This window comes from Cololabis saira, chromosome 13 (assembly GCF_033807715.1).
Source record: "Cololabis saira isolate AMF1-May2022 chromosome 13, fColSai1.1, whole genome shotgun sequence".
NCBI classification, from domain to species: Eukaryota; Metazoa; Chordata; class Actinopteri; order Beloniformes; family Belonidae; genus Cololabis; species Cololabis saira.
Genome location: NC_084599.1, coordinates 30,714,382 through 30,730,253, shown reverse-complemented (window position 1 = coordinate 30,730,253; position 15,872 = coordinate 30,714,382).

The window sequence follows — 15,872 nt, the reverse complement described above, 5'->3', positions numbered from 1 at the left end:
CTTTAAGATTCCGACAGTAAAGAGGTGAGATCACAGATCTCTAAACAAACTCAGATATCAACCTGTTTCCGTTTGTATCTGGTTGCTGAGGACGCTGGAGCACTCAGAGTTCTTGGCAGCAACTCCAAATGTGAACGACTTGCCGCACTGAAGACCGCTGATGGTGTGAAACGTCTGGGTCGTCGTGTAGTTGGCTTTGGCGCCTTTGTTCTCTTGGGACTGGATAAAGTAGTCTGCTCCACTTTCTGGACTCAGGTCCCAGCTGATCGTGATGTCACTGTTGCTGCAGGTTGTCACCCCAGTCACACCCGTGGGTGGGCAAATGACTGAGTTAGACAGGGACAAAGATAGACATTCATTTAAATGCTACTCTAACCTTTTCCATACATAAAAGAAAGAAGCAAACATGTGTGAATTCTCATCTCACTACTGGAAAGGGAGGAACAACGTTTTTACATCCATGCTTCAGCTTGCCGACCTGTTTTGAGAAGGACCGGGTCACTGGGTTTACTCTGGCAGCCTCTCTCGACCGTCACCACGGTGATGGCGGCTGTCTCGCCGCAGTGCAGGTCTTTGAGGGAGCAGCTTGTTCCGTTGGAGGTGCAGTTGTGGACGTGTCCATCCAGGACAGAAGGTAGAGTTGTGGCTACATACAGATCCCCCTGCAGGGCAGCATCCCAGGTCACGTGGCCCACGTTACCAACACACTGCAGGGATGCGTGGACGTTGGTGGGAGGGCAGGGGCCTGTAGATTGAGAAGAAGGGAGTGGATTCAAAAGGTTACTCTTGTTTTGTAAATAAAAATGTATTCCAATGTGTCTTCTACTTGATTGCAGTCATTTGCATCACTTGTATAATGAAGAACATATAAAAACATTTGAAAACACTTGGATTTTCTTTTTCTTAAAAAACAATATTCAGAATTGTATGCAGTTAAATGAAGTAATTTAAAGGCGTGCCTTTGATAGCACAGCAGTTTTAGCCATTACCCAAAACTCGGGGATGTTTGTATCCATGTCAAGATGTTCTGAGTAAAATCATACCGACATAACTCAGGTTTTAAATGGCATCATCTAGTGGTTGTTGGAGGAATTGCACCATCGTTTTACAAGACTAGTCAATTTTAGAATCATCATCAAAATTTGTTTATTAACCATAATAGATTTGTTTTAAAGGCATTCAAGTTAAATTATATATAAGATAATGATCATCAAAGTGTTTTTTTTTGTTTCCATCTCACCTGCGGTGTAGGTGTAGGGGGAGCTGTCAAGGCCCCTGCACTGATCATTAAAGGGAGTGACGGTGATGATGTAGGTCTGAGCACAGTGCATGTTGGGTAGCTGACAGCTTGAGCTGTTTGAGGTGCAGCGTTTCAGGTCTCCATCTCTGCCAGCTGCCTTCACAGCGTATGACACTGCGCCGGGACTGTGTTCCCAGATCACCTCAGCTGTGTTGTTTTCACACAACAGGGAGGCGCTGACGTTCATGGGATGACAGGGAGCTGATGGGATAAAATACACCACAGAGTGATGAATGTATTCAGATATTTCATTTTAGGAGAAATTTACCTTGTGTCTTCTTGTGATATTTTTTACAGGAAGTACATATATATATACATATATATACATTATACACATACAGTATTTTCTGGACTATAAGCCGCTACTTTTTTCATAGGTTTTGAACCATGCGGCTTATACAAAGGTGCGGCTATTCTGTGGAATTTTCTTCCACCGCTCGGGGCGCTCTAACCGGAATTAGAATTAAAACTAAGACAAAATAAATGCAAAGAAGAATACGCTACTACTTCTTTAGCAGATAGAAGTAGGTAGAAGCAGATTTCAAACAGATAAATAGAAATAAATACCGGTTATTTTCTCTTGGTTCTGTCCCGTTTTAATCAGCAAAGTTGCTGCCGTGTTAAAAGATACGGTTAGGAAAGGATCTATTTAGGTACAAACATGTACATCATTTACAGTTCAGAATCCTTCTGTACATGTAGTAAATATCTAATCTAACAACATAAATATCTGCGGCTTGCATATCTTTTTTTTTTTTTTAAATAGAGCGGATGCGGCTTGTATGCAGGTGTGGCTTATAGTCCAGAAAATACGGTACATATAATTGAGGAACAATGTGAATTGTGAATTGAATCTAGAAACAATTAATAGATCTAATATATAATAACATGTTTAGAACTTTACTGTACTAACTGTGATTATTTAGCTGCTTAATCATGTTTTAGTAAACAAACCCTAACCAAAGCTATAAAAAACTTTTATTGAAAGAGGTGTAGAAAAATACAAAGTGCTCTCGTGGATGAATGACATTGCCTAACGTGTGGCTCTCCAGCTCTTACCGGTCTGTATCTGCTTCACACCAGGCACGCTGCTGTTGCAGTTTTCCGCCACAGCTAGAACTTCAACGTAGTACAAGCGGCTGCACAGCAGCAGAGGCAGGTAGCAGTGAGTCCCATCGCTGGGGCTGCAGGACACCGTGTGATTCCCAGAATGGGCTTCAACGTGGAAACTGTTCCTACCCAGAGTCTCGTCCCAGAACACGAAGGAAATGCCCGTTCCACAGGAGTACTGGTACTCCACGTTTGCAGGGGAACAGGGGGCTGGGTAAGAGAGGACACATGGGTTCTCATCACTTTGCATTCATCTGAACCTTGTTTCAACTAACCCTGAACAACATGATTGGCATCATTTCTAATAATATTTGGGCATCCTGTGTTTTTAACATCTATTTTAAAATGGTCCACATCTTTAATCACAGTTGTATGTCGAGGTCCAGATATGATATGAGATGTGCTGCTTTTTTTTCCTTTCTACGACACAAGAAACCCTGACTACATTTAGGAAAGATATTGTTGTATTATGCTAAATGGTTTGTTTTTAATCCCATATTTTTTTTCTCTCATAAAATATAAGTTAGAAAAGCTAAAAGTAGCATTTAAATATACAAATTAGTCTGTAAGTTGTACAACAGGGAAATTCATTTAATTTGGCTTGTCTTGGTCTTTGTTAAACTTAAAAAAAAAAACAACTGAAAAAGCAAAACTGATGCTTTAGATATTTTGCAGTTGAGTGGTCGAACATCAAACCTCGTGACCTCGTACCTGTGACCATCTGAAAAGCAGAGCTGGGTTTGCTGGAGCACTGGGCACCGTGCGCGACAGCCTGGACCGTGTAGGTGTGTCCGCACTGCAGGTTGTCCAGGACGCAGCTGTTGTTGGTGGAGGAGCTGCAGGACAGCGAGTGTCCCAGAGAGGACGTGGCGTTGACCGTTACACTCGCGGCGTGCTCATCCTCAGCCCAGGTCACCAGGGTTTGGTTGGAGACGCAGTGGTGCGAGTGGTCCTCAATTACTGGAGCGCAGGGGGCTAAACACAAAACATACAGGAGGGACGGTTTGTTTCAGGGGAAACTTTTGGGTGAGATCATATATGTAAATATGAATAAATGTTATTCTCTAAAAGCTTTAAGATGACATTTCATTTTAATTCAGTTTAATATTAAATTGAAAACGTCTTCTTTCATTATTATTAATATTAATATAATTGTCTGGTGGATTGAAGGTTTGTATTTTTTTTTTTTATTAACATACAGTGCAAACAACAAGAGAAGACGACATCAGTTTGTGTGTGTGTGTGTGTGTGTGTGTGTGTGTGTGTGTGTGTGTGTGTGTGTGTGTGTGTGTGTGTGTGTGTGTGTGTGTGTATATAGACATATTAATTTGAGAGTAAATAAGTTAAACAAATAAATAATTATCATATAGAGTGGTGTAGCACTATACAATGTAAAATAATAATATAGTAATATCCTAATATAACATAATTTTTATAAAATATTATAACATATAACCAAATTATATCACCATATAACGATATATATATAACAATATAATAATACTATAGTTAAACATCCCATGAGATTTCATAACTTAATATAATAATAAACTATGAAACAATACATCACATTGAATACATTGAAGGTTTGTATTGATTGATTCGCTGTGTTAAAGTCTGACCTGTAGCTCAAAATTTCACCATTTCCAGACAATGTTCTAGAGAACTTTTTAAGTTTTTAAGATTTGGGATTATCAATTATATCAAACTGAAGAAAAAAGGGTTTCTTGATTTTAAAATCCTCGCTCACATGAGGACATAAATGAACAAAGTCGGTGAAGAGCGCTTATGTTAAGGTTAAAGTGTTTAAAATTGACACATATTCCAATGGGATAATTTTAACATAAAAGCCACGTTAACACTTAACAATCTCACAAAGAGCAACTCAGCTTATCCTAACATTAAAACAAACAGTGTGCACCTGTTGTGATGCTTGTTTTGGCGAGTGTGGAGCTGTTGCACTTTGCATCTCCCGCCAGTACGGTCAGCGTGTATTCTTCCCCGCACTGCAGCTCGGTCAGCTCACAGGAAGTCCCGGCGGAGTCGCAGGAGTCAACACCTCCTCCGGCCTCAGCGAGGACTGTGTAGTAGGCGGCTCCGGCACTGGCGCTCCAGGTCACGGTCACCACGTCAGAGTGGCAGCTCAGAGAGGCGGACACGTTTGTGGGGTCACAGGGAGCTGAGAATGGGTGGAGCAAATCAAAAAACCTTATCTTGTGATGCTTTATAAGCAAGTTTAAGATGCTGACTGGCTGAAATACTAGATGTCGCAAATTTTCACCGAATCAGAAAAGCTGTGAAATAGTCTGATAAATAGAAAATAGTCACGCTGTTTAATTGAAAACTGTTTTTTGGTGCAAACCAAATTAACAGCCAGTAAAAGTGATTATAAACCACACTGAGGCAATGAAGTAAAAATTAAAATAAGGAACTATACTAACCAGTTGTTGCTGCGATCGTGGTGCTCTTTGAGCTGTTACATCTGTCATTGAAGGCTGTCACGCTTAACACGTACGTCTGAGCACATTGCAGGCCAGGGAACAGGCAGCTTTGGTCAGCTGTGGGACAAGAGGTGGAGAAACCTCCGGCTCCGCTCAGCGTGGAGGTGTAGGAAGCAGCCCCAGCAGCTGCGTCCCAGGACGCCCTCAACGTGTTGGTAGAGCACTCCACAACCCCCTGGACGTTCTCCGGGATGCAAGGAACTAACAAAGACATTATGTTAGCATGAGAGGAAAGGAAATAGTACTTTTTTTCTTTTCTTTTTGTCCTGCAACTCAAATAGTTTAGTTGAACTGAAACATACCTGCATGTACAGTCTCGGGGACACTGCTTTCGCCTTCACATGTGCTGCTGATGGGCTTCACTGTTACGGTGTACTGCAGGCCACATTGCAACGTCCCCATTGTGCAGCTAGAATCCTCTGTGACGCAGCTGAGTGCAGTGCCATTTGCAGCTACAGCGCCGGCGCTGTAGTTCACGGGCATCGACCCGGGCGCCCAGCTGATGCTCAGCGTGTTGGTGCGGCAGTCGAGGGTGTTCAACACGCTCTGAACAGCACACGGGGCTGAGACACAACAAGGACGGCGGGTTAAATTGGCTGCAGCATCGATATTAACGCTGTGTAGTCAAAACATTTTTACCCATAAAATGTATTTCACATTTTCTTTCTTTCTTTCTTTCTTTCTTTCTTTCTTTCTTTCTTTCTTTCTTTCTTTCTTTCTTTCTTTCTTTCTTTCTTTCTTTCTTTCTTTCTTTCTTTCTTTCTTTCTTTCTTTCTTTCTTTCTTTCTTTCTTTCTTTCTTTCAGGCTCATATCTTTCTTTCTTTCTTTCTTTCTTTCTGGCTTATTTCTTTCTTTCTTTCTTTCTTTCTTTCTTTCTTTCTTTCTTTCTTTCTTTCTTTCTTTCTTTCAGGCTCATATCTTTCTTTCTTTCTTTCTTTCTTTCTGGCTTATTTCTTTCTTTCTTTCTTTCTTTCAGGCTCATTTCTTTCTTTCTGCCTTTCAGGCTAATTTCTTTCTTTCTTTCTTTCTTTCTGCCTTTCAGGCTAATTTCTTTCTTTCTTTCTTTCTTTCTTTCTTTTTTTCAGGCTAATTTCTTTCTTTCTTTCTTTCTTTCTTTCTTTCTGGCTCATTTCTTTCTTTCTTTCTTTCTTTCTGGCTCATTTCTTTCTTTCTTTCTTTCTTTCTGGCTCATTTCTTTCTTTCTTTCTTTCTGCCTTTCAGGCTCATTTCTTTCTTTTTTTCTTTCTTTCTGCCTTTCAGGCTCATTTCTTTCTTTCTTTCTTTCTTTCTTTCTTTCTTTCTTTCTTTCTTTCTTTCTTTCTTTCTTTCAGGCTAATTTCTTTCTTTCTTTCTTTCTTTCTGGCTCATTTCTTTCTTTCTTTCTTTCTTTCTGGCTCATTTCTTTCTTTCTTTCTTTCTTTCTGGCTCATTTCTTTCTTTCTTTCTTTCTTTCTGGCTCATTTCTTTCTTTCTTTCTTTCTTTCTGGCTCATTTCTTTCTTTCTTTCTTTCTGCCTTTCAGGCTCATTTCTTTCTTTTTTTCTTTCTTTCTGCCTTTCAGGCTCATTTCTTTCTTTCTTTCTTTCTGCCTTTCAGGCTCATTTCTTTCTTTCTTTCTTTCTTTCTTTCTTTCTGCCTTTCAGGCTCATTTCTTTCTTTCTTTCTGCCTTTCAGGCTCATTTCTTTCTTTCTTTCTGCCTTTCAGGCTCATTTCTTTCTTTCTTTCTGCCTTTCAGGCTCATTTCTTTCTTTCTTTCTGCCTTTCAGGCTCATTTCTTTCTTTCTTTCTGCCTTTCAGGCTCATTTCCTTCCTTCCTTCCTTCCTTTCAGGCTCATTTCCTTCCTTCCTTCCTTCCTTCCTTCCTTCCTTCCTTCCTTCCTTCCTTCCTTCCTTCCTTCCTTCCTTCCTTCCTTCCTTCCTTCCTTCCTTCCTTCCTTCCTTCCTTCCTTCCTTCCTTCCTTCCTTCCTTCCTTCCTTCCTTCCTGTACGTTGATTTAACGCAGAACCATAAATCAGCTTTACACAAAAACGTCATCAATGGGAATTCCTCGTTTTTACCGCGAGATGACAAATTCTTACCGTGGGGAATTTTTTTGACGGTATATCGTGAACGGCAAAATATCGCCCATTCCTATTTCACATCCGCCATAAGAAATGTAGCCACAGGGATACATGAAGGATGTTTCTTGAATGTTGTCATAATTAAAGTATTTCCAAAGGAGCTGACATGAATGTTTATATCAACCATCTTATTAAGCAAACACACTACAAATATTGGTATTAAGTAAAAGCTAAAGTCATTAAAGACTGAAAAGCTACACATGATTTCATAGCTACACCCAGGAGCAGGATGTTAATTCAAAGTTTTAGTGATACAAGTGTGAGGTCCATATGAGCAGGCGCAGTTTAAAGGTAGGGTAAGCTATTTCTGTGTAAGGTCATATCTGTTGCTATTAGAACATAAAATTCAACAAAACACAGCCCTCACTCACTCCCTCCAATGTTCCCTGTGTTTCACCTCGTCCGCGGTGCAGTTTGTTTATGGTCTCAGGACAGGTGGCCCCCACTCTGCTTGCTTCTAGTTTACTGAACCTGAAAGCGGCCATGCTTACTCAGTGTACTCATGATAACAGATAACGGACAGTTAGGAGATTTACTAACGTGACAAAAAGTGCTGTGTGTTAAAAATAGCATAGAACCGCTTACCCTACCTTTAATTGACTGATGCATGTATAAAATGAGGTTGGAAAGAGACCGTAGAGCTGTAAAGCTGCTGTTAATTATAACAACACCCACATGTTTTTGGTAGGGTTTAAAGAAAAATCTCTTGGATCTTCATCAACATGTGAAACTCATCTTTCCTCTCACCCATGCTCCATATTTGCACAGAGTTTCATGGGATTTAGCTTGGAAATCTTGACATTGACCAGACAATGACAAGGATTTTTAAAGAAAGGTTGTGTGGTACGCGTCGACGCAGACCACACGCCGTCACTGACGCCGTCACTGACGCCGTCACTGACGTGCACCTCCCGAAAATTGTAACTACACATCGAGGCAACGCAGGCCACACGCAGACGAGAGGGCTGCGATTGGTTCGCTTGGTAGCAACGCATTTCCGGTTTCCGGTTTGAAGCAGTCGTGAACTTTTAGGGCTCTTTTCTTCGTGTATGTGTGATTTTTTTTGTTTTGTTTTTTTGCACAATAGTTGTCCTTATCTCTTTGATTCACTGTGACCGGAAAAAGTCGGATAAACCATTCAGGAAAAGATCGCGAATTAGCGGTCACGGGAGGTACTGCACCGCGACGAAATGGAGTGACGGAGAAGTCCGAAGGGTTCACGATGGCGTCACGGCAACGGCGTGTGCTCTGCGTTGGTTTGACGCAAAACCATAAATCAGGCTTATGAAAGAAGAAATTTGAGGTGCATTCCGTCTCTCACCAGTTGTACGGACGACCGGCGTGCTGTCCAGAGTTTGACAGTCACCGTCTGATGCTGACACACTGAAGGTGTACTCGGTGCCGCAGTGCAGACCGTCCAACTCGCAACCGAGTTTCATGCTAGTCTCACAGGTCACGTTATGTCCGTCTGCGCTCACTGCCTTGCCGGTGTAAGACGCCGCATTGGGGCTTCTGTTCCAGCTTAACTTTGCAGAATTGCTGGTGCAGCTCACTGAGGCCACTAGCAGAGAGGGGGGGCAGGGCTCTGCAGAGAAGGGTGTGAATTCAACCATGAGAGCACGTGTGTATATTTCAGAGGAATAAAAAATAAATTGTGCTGATTTGTACCTATTACTAGTGTCACTGCAGGGCTCTTCTTGCTGGTGCACATGTCGTCCACGGCAACCACACTGATATTGTAAACCTGGCCACACCTTACACCCCCCAGCCTGCACGACGTCTTGTTGGAGACACACTCCAAACGACTGCCATGTTCATCAACGGCAGCAGCGGTGTAGTTTTTGGCGCCGCGGCTTGCTTGCCACGCCATTTCCACAAATTTCTGCCCACATTTTCTCCTTGCCGTCACATTAGTGGGCTTACATGGTGCTGGAGGAGGGAAAAGCTCGGATCAGTTCAGCGGATGTAGGTGACACCTTTATCGTGATTGAATGTTTTAACTAATTTCTTTGTTTTCTTGCTAAAGATACAGGAAACTAAAAATGCAGATACAGCTGTGAATCTCTCATGTATTTTATTAGTTATTTATCATTTTTCCTTGCAGAATCTATCGTCATGCATGATATGCGTTGGAGCTTCAAGCTAAACCATCTTATATAAAATTTTCGCATTTTTGCATTTCTTGCTAAAGATACAGGAAACTAAAAATGCAGATACAGCTGTGAATCTCTCATGTATTTTATTAGTTATTTATCATTTTTCCTTGCAGAATCTATCCTCATGCATGATATGCGTTGGAGCTTCAAGCTAAACCATCTTATATAAAATTTTTGCATCTGGTAGTTTTACAAATCTCCCATGCTGCATGCACAATGGTGTCTGAGGAAGGACAAAAAGGCTTCAACGGCTCTTACAGTACCTTCTTTGAATTGTAGTTCTGATGGGAAACTGACACAGCTCTCATTGAAGGACATCACTTTCACGGTGTATTCTCGGCCACACTTGTTGGAGGTAATGCTCAGCTTAGGCTCCGAGGTGTTGTAACGGGTCATCTGCTTGTTGCCGTCGGAGATCACAGCTGTGTAGCCCTCCGCGTTTCTGTGTGCGGTCCAGCTGACGTTCACCTCACCGGATGCACAGTCCACATCAGCGTGCATGTTGGCCGGCCCACAGGGAACTGGACAGAGAGAAGAAGAAGGGTGTGTGAGAGCAGACACCAGTGACAGGGATCTATTATTATGGCATTGTGAAAGTAGCTCATTGCAGAAGTTTTATTTCAAAGTTTTATTGATAATACTTGTTTTTCATTCTCTTTATTCAGATGCAAACCAATGCAAAATCACTTACGGTAATCAGTTGCCCAATTATTGGCCATGATAGAAAACCTCTATTGATCGGCCTCAAGAAAATATTTTATGAAATTAGATTCAGAACGACATGATTTTACATGCAAACGTCAGTATTTAGTGTGAACCCTCAAAACCAAACACAGATTTTTAAGGGGACTGTCCATACTCTACTACTGATGTTTACAATGGTATCAGTTAGGTATCAATTTATCAATTATAGTCACGTTCCTGCAAAAAAAGGACTCTAAGATGAATATGGACATCAATATAACTTTGATAAAACAAGAAGTCTATGGATGCCTAAGACTTGTGCACAGCACAGCACATTATAAGGTTCATAATCATATTTTTGTGTAATGTCTTGTTTTAAAAAAAACAACCTTTTCATACTGAACAGTGCTGCAGTGGGTTTTTTTCTATCAATTAAAAATCGATTTTAAATTGTGTCAAAAAGGCCAGTATATTTATTTATTTATTTATTAGTCAGGTTGGTTTTTTTCTCTATAATTTCAGAGAGGCAGCTGTTCATGTTTTAACTTGAAATGTTTTCAATTAGCCTTTTCTAATCAATCTTCTAATCAAGTCCAGAAAATAAAACTCAGGCTAAAAACAAAATTTTGTAAAGTTTATGACCAATATCTTGTTTTTTTTTTTCAATTCAATTCAATTCAATTCAGTTTATTTGGGAAGGGACAGTGTACATTCATATACATTTAGAATTAAAAATGCAAATGCGATGTTTTGTGGGCTTCCGGTTGGTGAGCAGATGGAGTAGACGTGTTTCGTGAGTGCTCCCGTAAATGCCAAACTTTTTAAACCACCAAGCCCTCAAACTTTCAAACTTTTTCCTTTAAAAGGGATTCCCTGTTGCTGTTTTTCTTTTTTTTTGTCTCGAACGAGCCCACTTACCTCCGAGATGGCTTCGAAGAGCGGCAAGTCGGGAAAAAAGGACGAGGCTGGCGCTGTCTTAACCCTGGCGGCCATTACCACGTTGCTGGAGGAACACCGCGCTGCCCTGGCCGCCGAGTTCAAAAATACTTTCAGTCAGCTCGACTCCAAACTCGACCAAACGCGGCTCGCGGTCGAGGACCATGGCCAACGGGTTTCGTCCCTTGAACTCGCCACAGAAGACCTCAGCCAGCGAGTTACGGACCTTGAAGGCATCTGCTCGACTCTACGGGATGATAATGCTCGGCTGAAGGCTAAGGTGGTGGATTTGGAAAGCCGGAGCAGAAGGCAGAACATCCGTATCCTGGGCTTACCGGAGTCGACCGAGGGCGGGTCTCCAACGGCTTTCTTCTCCAAGCTGCTGTGTGAGGTGTTCGGGAACGATACGCTGCCGTCACCGCCGGAGATAGACAGAGCGCACCGCTCGCTCGCCGCCAAGCCGGCCCCGGGACAGAGACCGCGTCCGGTCATCATCCGCCTTCACCGGTACCAGACGAAAGATCTCCTCATCAGGGAGGCGCGCCGGAGAGGAAAGGTGGAATATCGCGGCCACCCCATCCGGATAGTGGAGGATTACAGCCCCGAAGTTGCCAGCCAACGAGCGGAATACAGCGGAGTCATGTCGGAGCTCTACCAGCTGGGTCTGAGGCCGGCTCTGCTCTTCCCCGCCCGGCTCCGGCTCACGCTGTCCGGGGGGGCCAGGAAGTGGATCGGCTCCGTGGATGAGGCGCGCAAATTCATCACGAGTCGCAGCAAAACTTCAAACCCGCCGTAACGGGACCGTTGGAGGCTGTCACGGCTCCGCCTGCAGCCCGGTGCGGCTCACTGACGCTCACGGACTGACTTTTTTTTTCTCTCTCTTTTTTTTTACGTGAGTCACATTATTCCTGAGGGGAGGGTGAGTTCACATTATTCCTGAGGGGAGGGTGAGTAACCCCGCGACAACCAGTATTTTCTCTGTTGTTAGTTTGACTGCCCTTTTGCAAATATTATTAATTTGCAGTTCTTTTTGGCTATTTGAGGGAAGGGGGAAAATAAGTGGTGAAGAGGGAGAGAAAAAAAAAAAAAAAAAAAAAGCTTTTCCGATTTACCTATAAGTTTTGTAATAATTGTAAGCTGTTAACCTTACTTTTACGCTGCTTAAGTCGGACGTTTTATATTTTATATTTTTGTACAAATATTTCTGGGCTCATATCGGGACTTCCAGGTCAAGATTTGAGAGGGTATTTCTTTTTTTTATTTATATCTACACGTTTTAAGGTGCTAATATGTATACACCCATGATACGGGAGCAAAAGCTATTAGTGTGTAGGATTGGAAGATGCGTTATTGCACTTTGTTTGTTTTGAAGAGCTTGCTGCTTTTTTTTTATTTTTCTATAGCAGCTGTCTTAGTTGGGGGGGGTGGGTCGGGGGGATATGTCACTGCCAGAAACTTTGCATTAACTCTTTTCAACTCATTACTTAATGTGGGTCACATTCAACCTCCTTTCCGTTTTCTTTTTTTCTGCCTAGGTCATTGTGCACACCTAATTTTCCTTCTTAGATATTATGAGTAGATACTTGAAGTTGGTGAGCTGGAATGTTAAGGGTCTGAATCACCCTGTTAAAAGGAAGAGGATCTTCTCACATCTAAAACACCTTAAAACAGAAATAGCCTTTCTACAAGAAACTCATATTCGCAGTTCTGATAATAGCCGCCTGTTCCCGAGGTGGTCAGGGCAGAGATTTCACTCCTCCTTTCAAGCTAAGGCCCGAGGAGTTTCAGTTCTGATCAGTCAGGATGTTTCATTTGAGCAGCACAATGTGATTTCTGACAAGTTTGGTCGCTACGTGATCGTTTCTGGGAAATTATTCAATACATTGGTCGTACTTGTGAACGTTTATGCCCCTAATTCAGATGATGCAGTCTTTTTTGAACGACTGTTTTCACTGCTCCCTGACCTTAATACATATTCTCTCATACTGGGTGGTGATTTTAATTGCTGGCTCGACCCAGTCCTAGACCGATCCTCTACCAACCCCGGCACAGCAAGTAAGTCAGCCCGTCTTATTCAGGCGTTCCTTTCTGACTACGGTGTTTGTGATGTGTGGCGTTCTTTACATCCATGTGACAGAGAATACTCCTTTTTCTCACAAGTGCACCACACATACTCGAGGATTGATTATTTTTTTATTGATAATCAACTGATTCCCCTGGTTCATTCCTGTGCTTATCAGAGCATTGTCATTTCCGACCACGCTCCTGTGGTTCTAACCATGTCCCTTCCTGACCTACCTCAGAGAGACAGACAGTGGCGATTCAATTCAACTCTGCTGTCGGACACAAATTTTGTTAAATCTATGGAAACGGAAATAGCCTTTTTCCTATCCACGAATATGACTCCAGGAATGTCTAGTCTAACTGTCTGGGACTCCCTCAAGGCTTATCTCCGGGGACAGATTATATCCTACACTGCTAGGGTGAGGCAAAAATCTTATAGGGAGCGATCAGACCTTGCCCGCCAAATCAAAGAGGTCGATGAAGAATATTCTCGGACTAAATCCCCAGATCTTTACAAAAAGCGGCTAGAACTTAAAACTAAATTTGACCTGCTTACCACTCACCCAATTGAACAGTCACTTCTGAAAAGTAAAACCAGGTTTTATGTTTATGGAGACAAATCTGACAAATTATTAGCCAACCAACTTAAAGGCTCTAAGGCTAAACAAAATATTTCTAAGATTCGATTACCAAATGGCCATGTAACTACAGACCACTTACTCATAAATGAAGCATTCAGGGACTTTTATACCCAGCTATACACCTCGGAATCTCAGACTGATCGAGATGAGATTGCGGACTTTTTAAATAGTCTTAGTATTCCCAGTCTTCCACCAGATCTAAGGAAGACATTAGAAGAACCGATATCCCTGATGGAAATTACTCGAGCCATTTCTTCACTGCAGTCGGGTAAATGTCCTGGCCCTGATGGCTTCCCGGCGGAATTTCTAAAGAAATTTTCTACTCTGCTTTCCCCACTGCTATCTACAGTTCTTTCAGAATCCTTCAGCCACGGTTCCCTCCCTCCTTCTTTTTCGGAGGCCTGCATCACCCTCATAGCTAAAAAAGGGAAGGATCCTACTGAATGCGCCTCCTACAGGCCCATCTCCCTCTTAAACACAGATGCTAAAATCCTAGCTAAAGTCCTAGCCCATAGGCTGGAGAATGCCCTCCCCACAATTATATCTGAAGACCAAACTGGCTTCATTAAAGGTAGGCAGTCTTACTTCAACACAAGGCGACTGTTCAATATTATCTACTCTGCCTCTGAGGCTATCCCTGAATGCGTTGTCTCTCTGGATGCGGAGAAGGCATTTGATCGCGTCCAATGGGATTATCTCTTTGCTGTGCTGGACAGGTTTGGTTTTGGTCCGAACTTTGCTCTGTGGATTAAACTTCTCTATTTACACCCAACAGCCTCAATTCGTACTAACTCTCAACGGTCAAAACCATTTAATCTGCATCGTGGAACCCGTCAGGGGTGCCCCCTTAGTCCCATGCTTTTTGACATGGCTATCGAACCGCTTGCCACAGCGCTCCGATCTTGTGAGGATGTGTCCGGTATCTGGAGAGGTGGCAGGGAACATAAGGTCTCGCTTTATGCCGATGACCTCTTGCTTTTCATCTCTCACCCTCTGGCCTCATTACCCCCTGCGCTGTCACTTCTCAGTCAGTTTGGGAAACTCTCAGGCTATAAACTGAATCTCAGCAAAAGTGAGCTTTTCCCTACCAATCTCGAATCGCATGCTTTAGACCTTTCCAATTTTCCCTTTAAAATCGCAAATGACAAATTCTCCTATTTAGGCATATCTGTGACAAGGAAACACAAAGACCTGCTCCAAGAGAATCTTATCTCATTGTTAAATGAGACCAAACAAACCCTTACACAATGGTCACCCCTGTCAATGTCTCTTGTGGGTCGCATCAATTCAGTTAAAATGACCATTTTACCTAAATTTTTGTACCTTTTCCAGACCTTACCACTCTTTATTCCTGGTTCTTTTTTTCAGTCCCTTGACTCAGTTATATCTACATACCTATGGCGGGGTAAACGGCCACGTTTGAACAAAACTCACCTTCAAAAAATTAAGTCTGCAGGTGGTCTGGCCCTCCCAAACTTTCGTTATTATTATTGGGCTGCTAACCTGCGCTGCCTTGCATTCTGGTCCTTCTACTGCGACGGCGCTGACCGCCCTGACTGGGTGGCGATGGAGTTACATCCAACTGATGACCTGTCAATTCCTGCCCTACTCGGCTCCTCACTTCCACTTCCTTCACTTAAATCAATCAAAAACCCAGTGGTTAAACATTCTCTTAGAATTTGGGCCCAATTTAGGAAGTTTTTTGGTTTTCACAGCTTCTCTCTTCTTAGCCCCATTGCATCAAATCACTCTTTCAAACCATCCCTTGAGGACCCCACCTTCCAGGAATGGCACAGGAGGGGTATGATTCGTTTTAGAGATATGTTCATAGACGGCACCGTGGCATCTTTTGAGCAGTTAAGTAGTAAATTCAGCCTTCCAAAATCACATTTCTTTAGGTATCTTCAGGCTAGACATTTTGTTCTTTCCCAGACACCCAGCCCTGGTGCATCGATAGGCTCGACCACAGTTGACAAAGTTCTTGCCACAGACCCATTCAAAAAGGGGCTCATTTCGTCTTTCTATGGCATGTTGCTGGATCTTAAGAGTGCCCCTACAGATAAACTCAAAGCAGCATGGGAGCAGGACTTAGGGCTTCCCTTATCAGAGGATACCTGGGAGTCCATACTCAAACTGGTTAATACAACCTCCCTGTGCGCACGTCACTGCTTAATTCAGTTTAAAGTGGTACACAGGGCTCATATTTCCAAAGCAAAGTTATCCTCCATGTACCCAGATATTAGTCCATACTGTGTAAGATGTAAAGTAGCAGAAGCCTCTCTCATCCACATGTACTGGTCCTGCCCATGTCTAAACAAGTACTGGATGGAAGTATTTCATACTCTCTCTCTGGTGCTT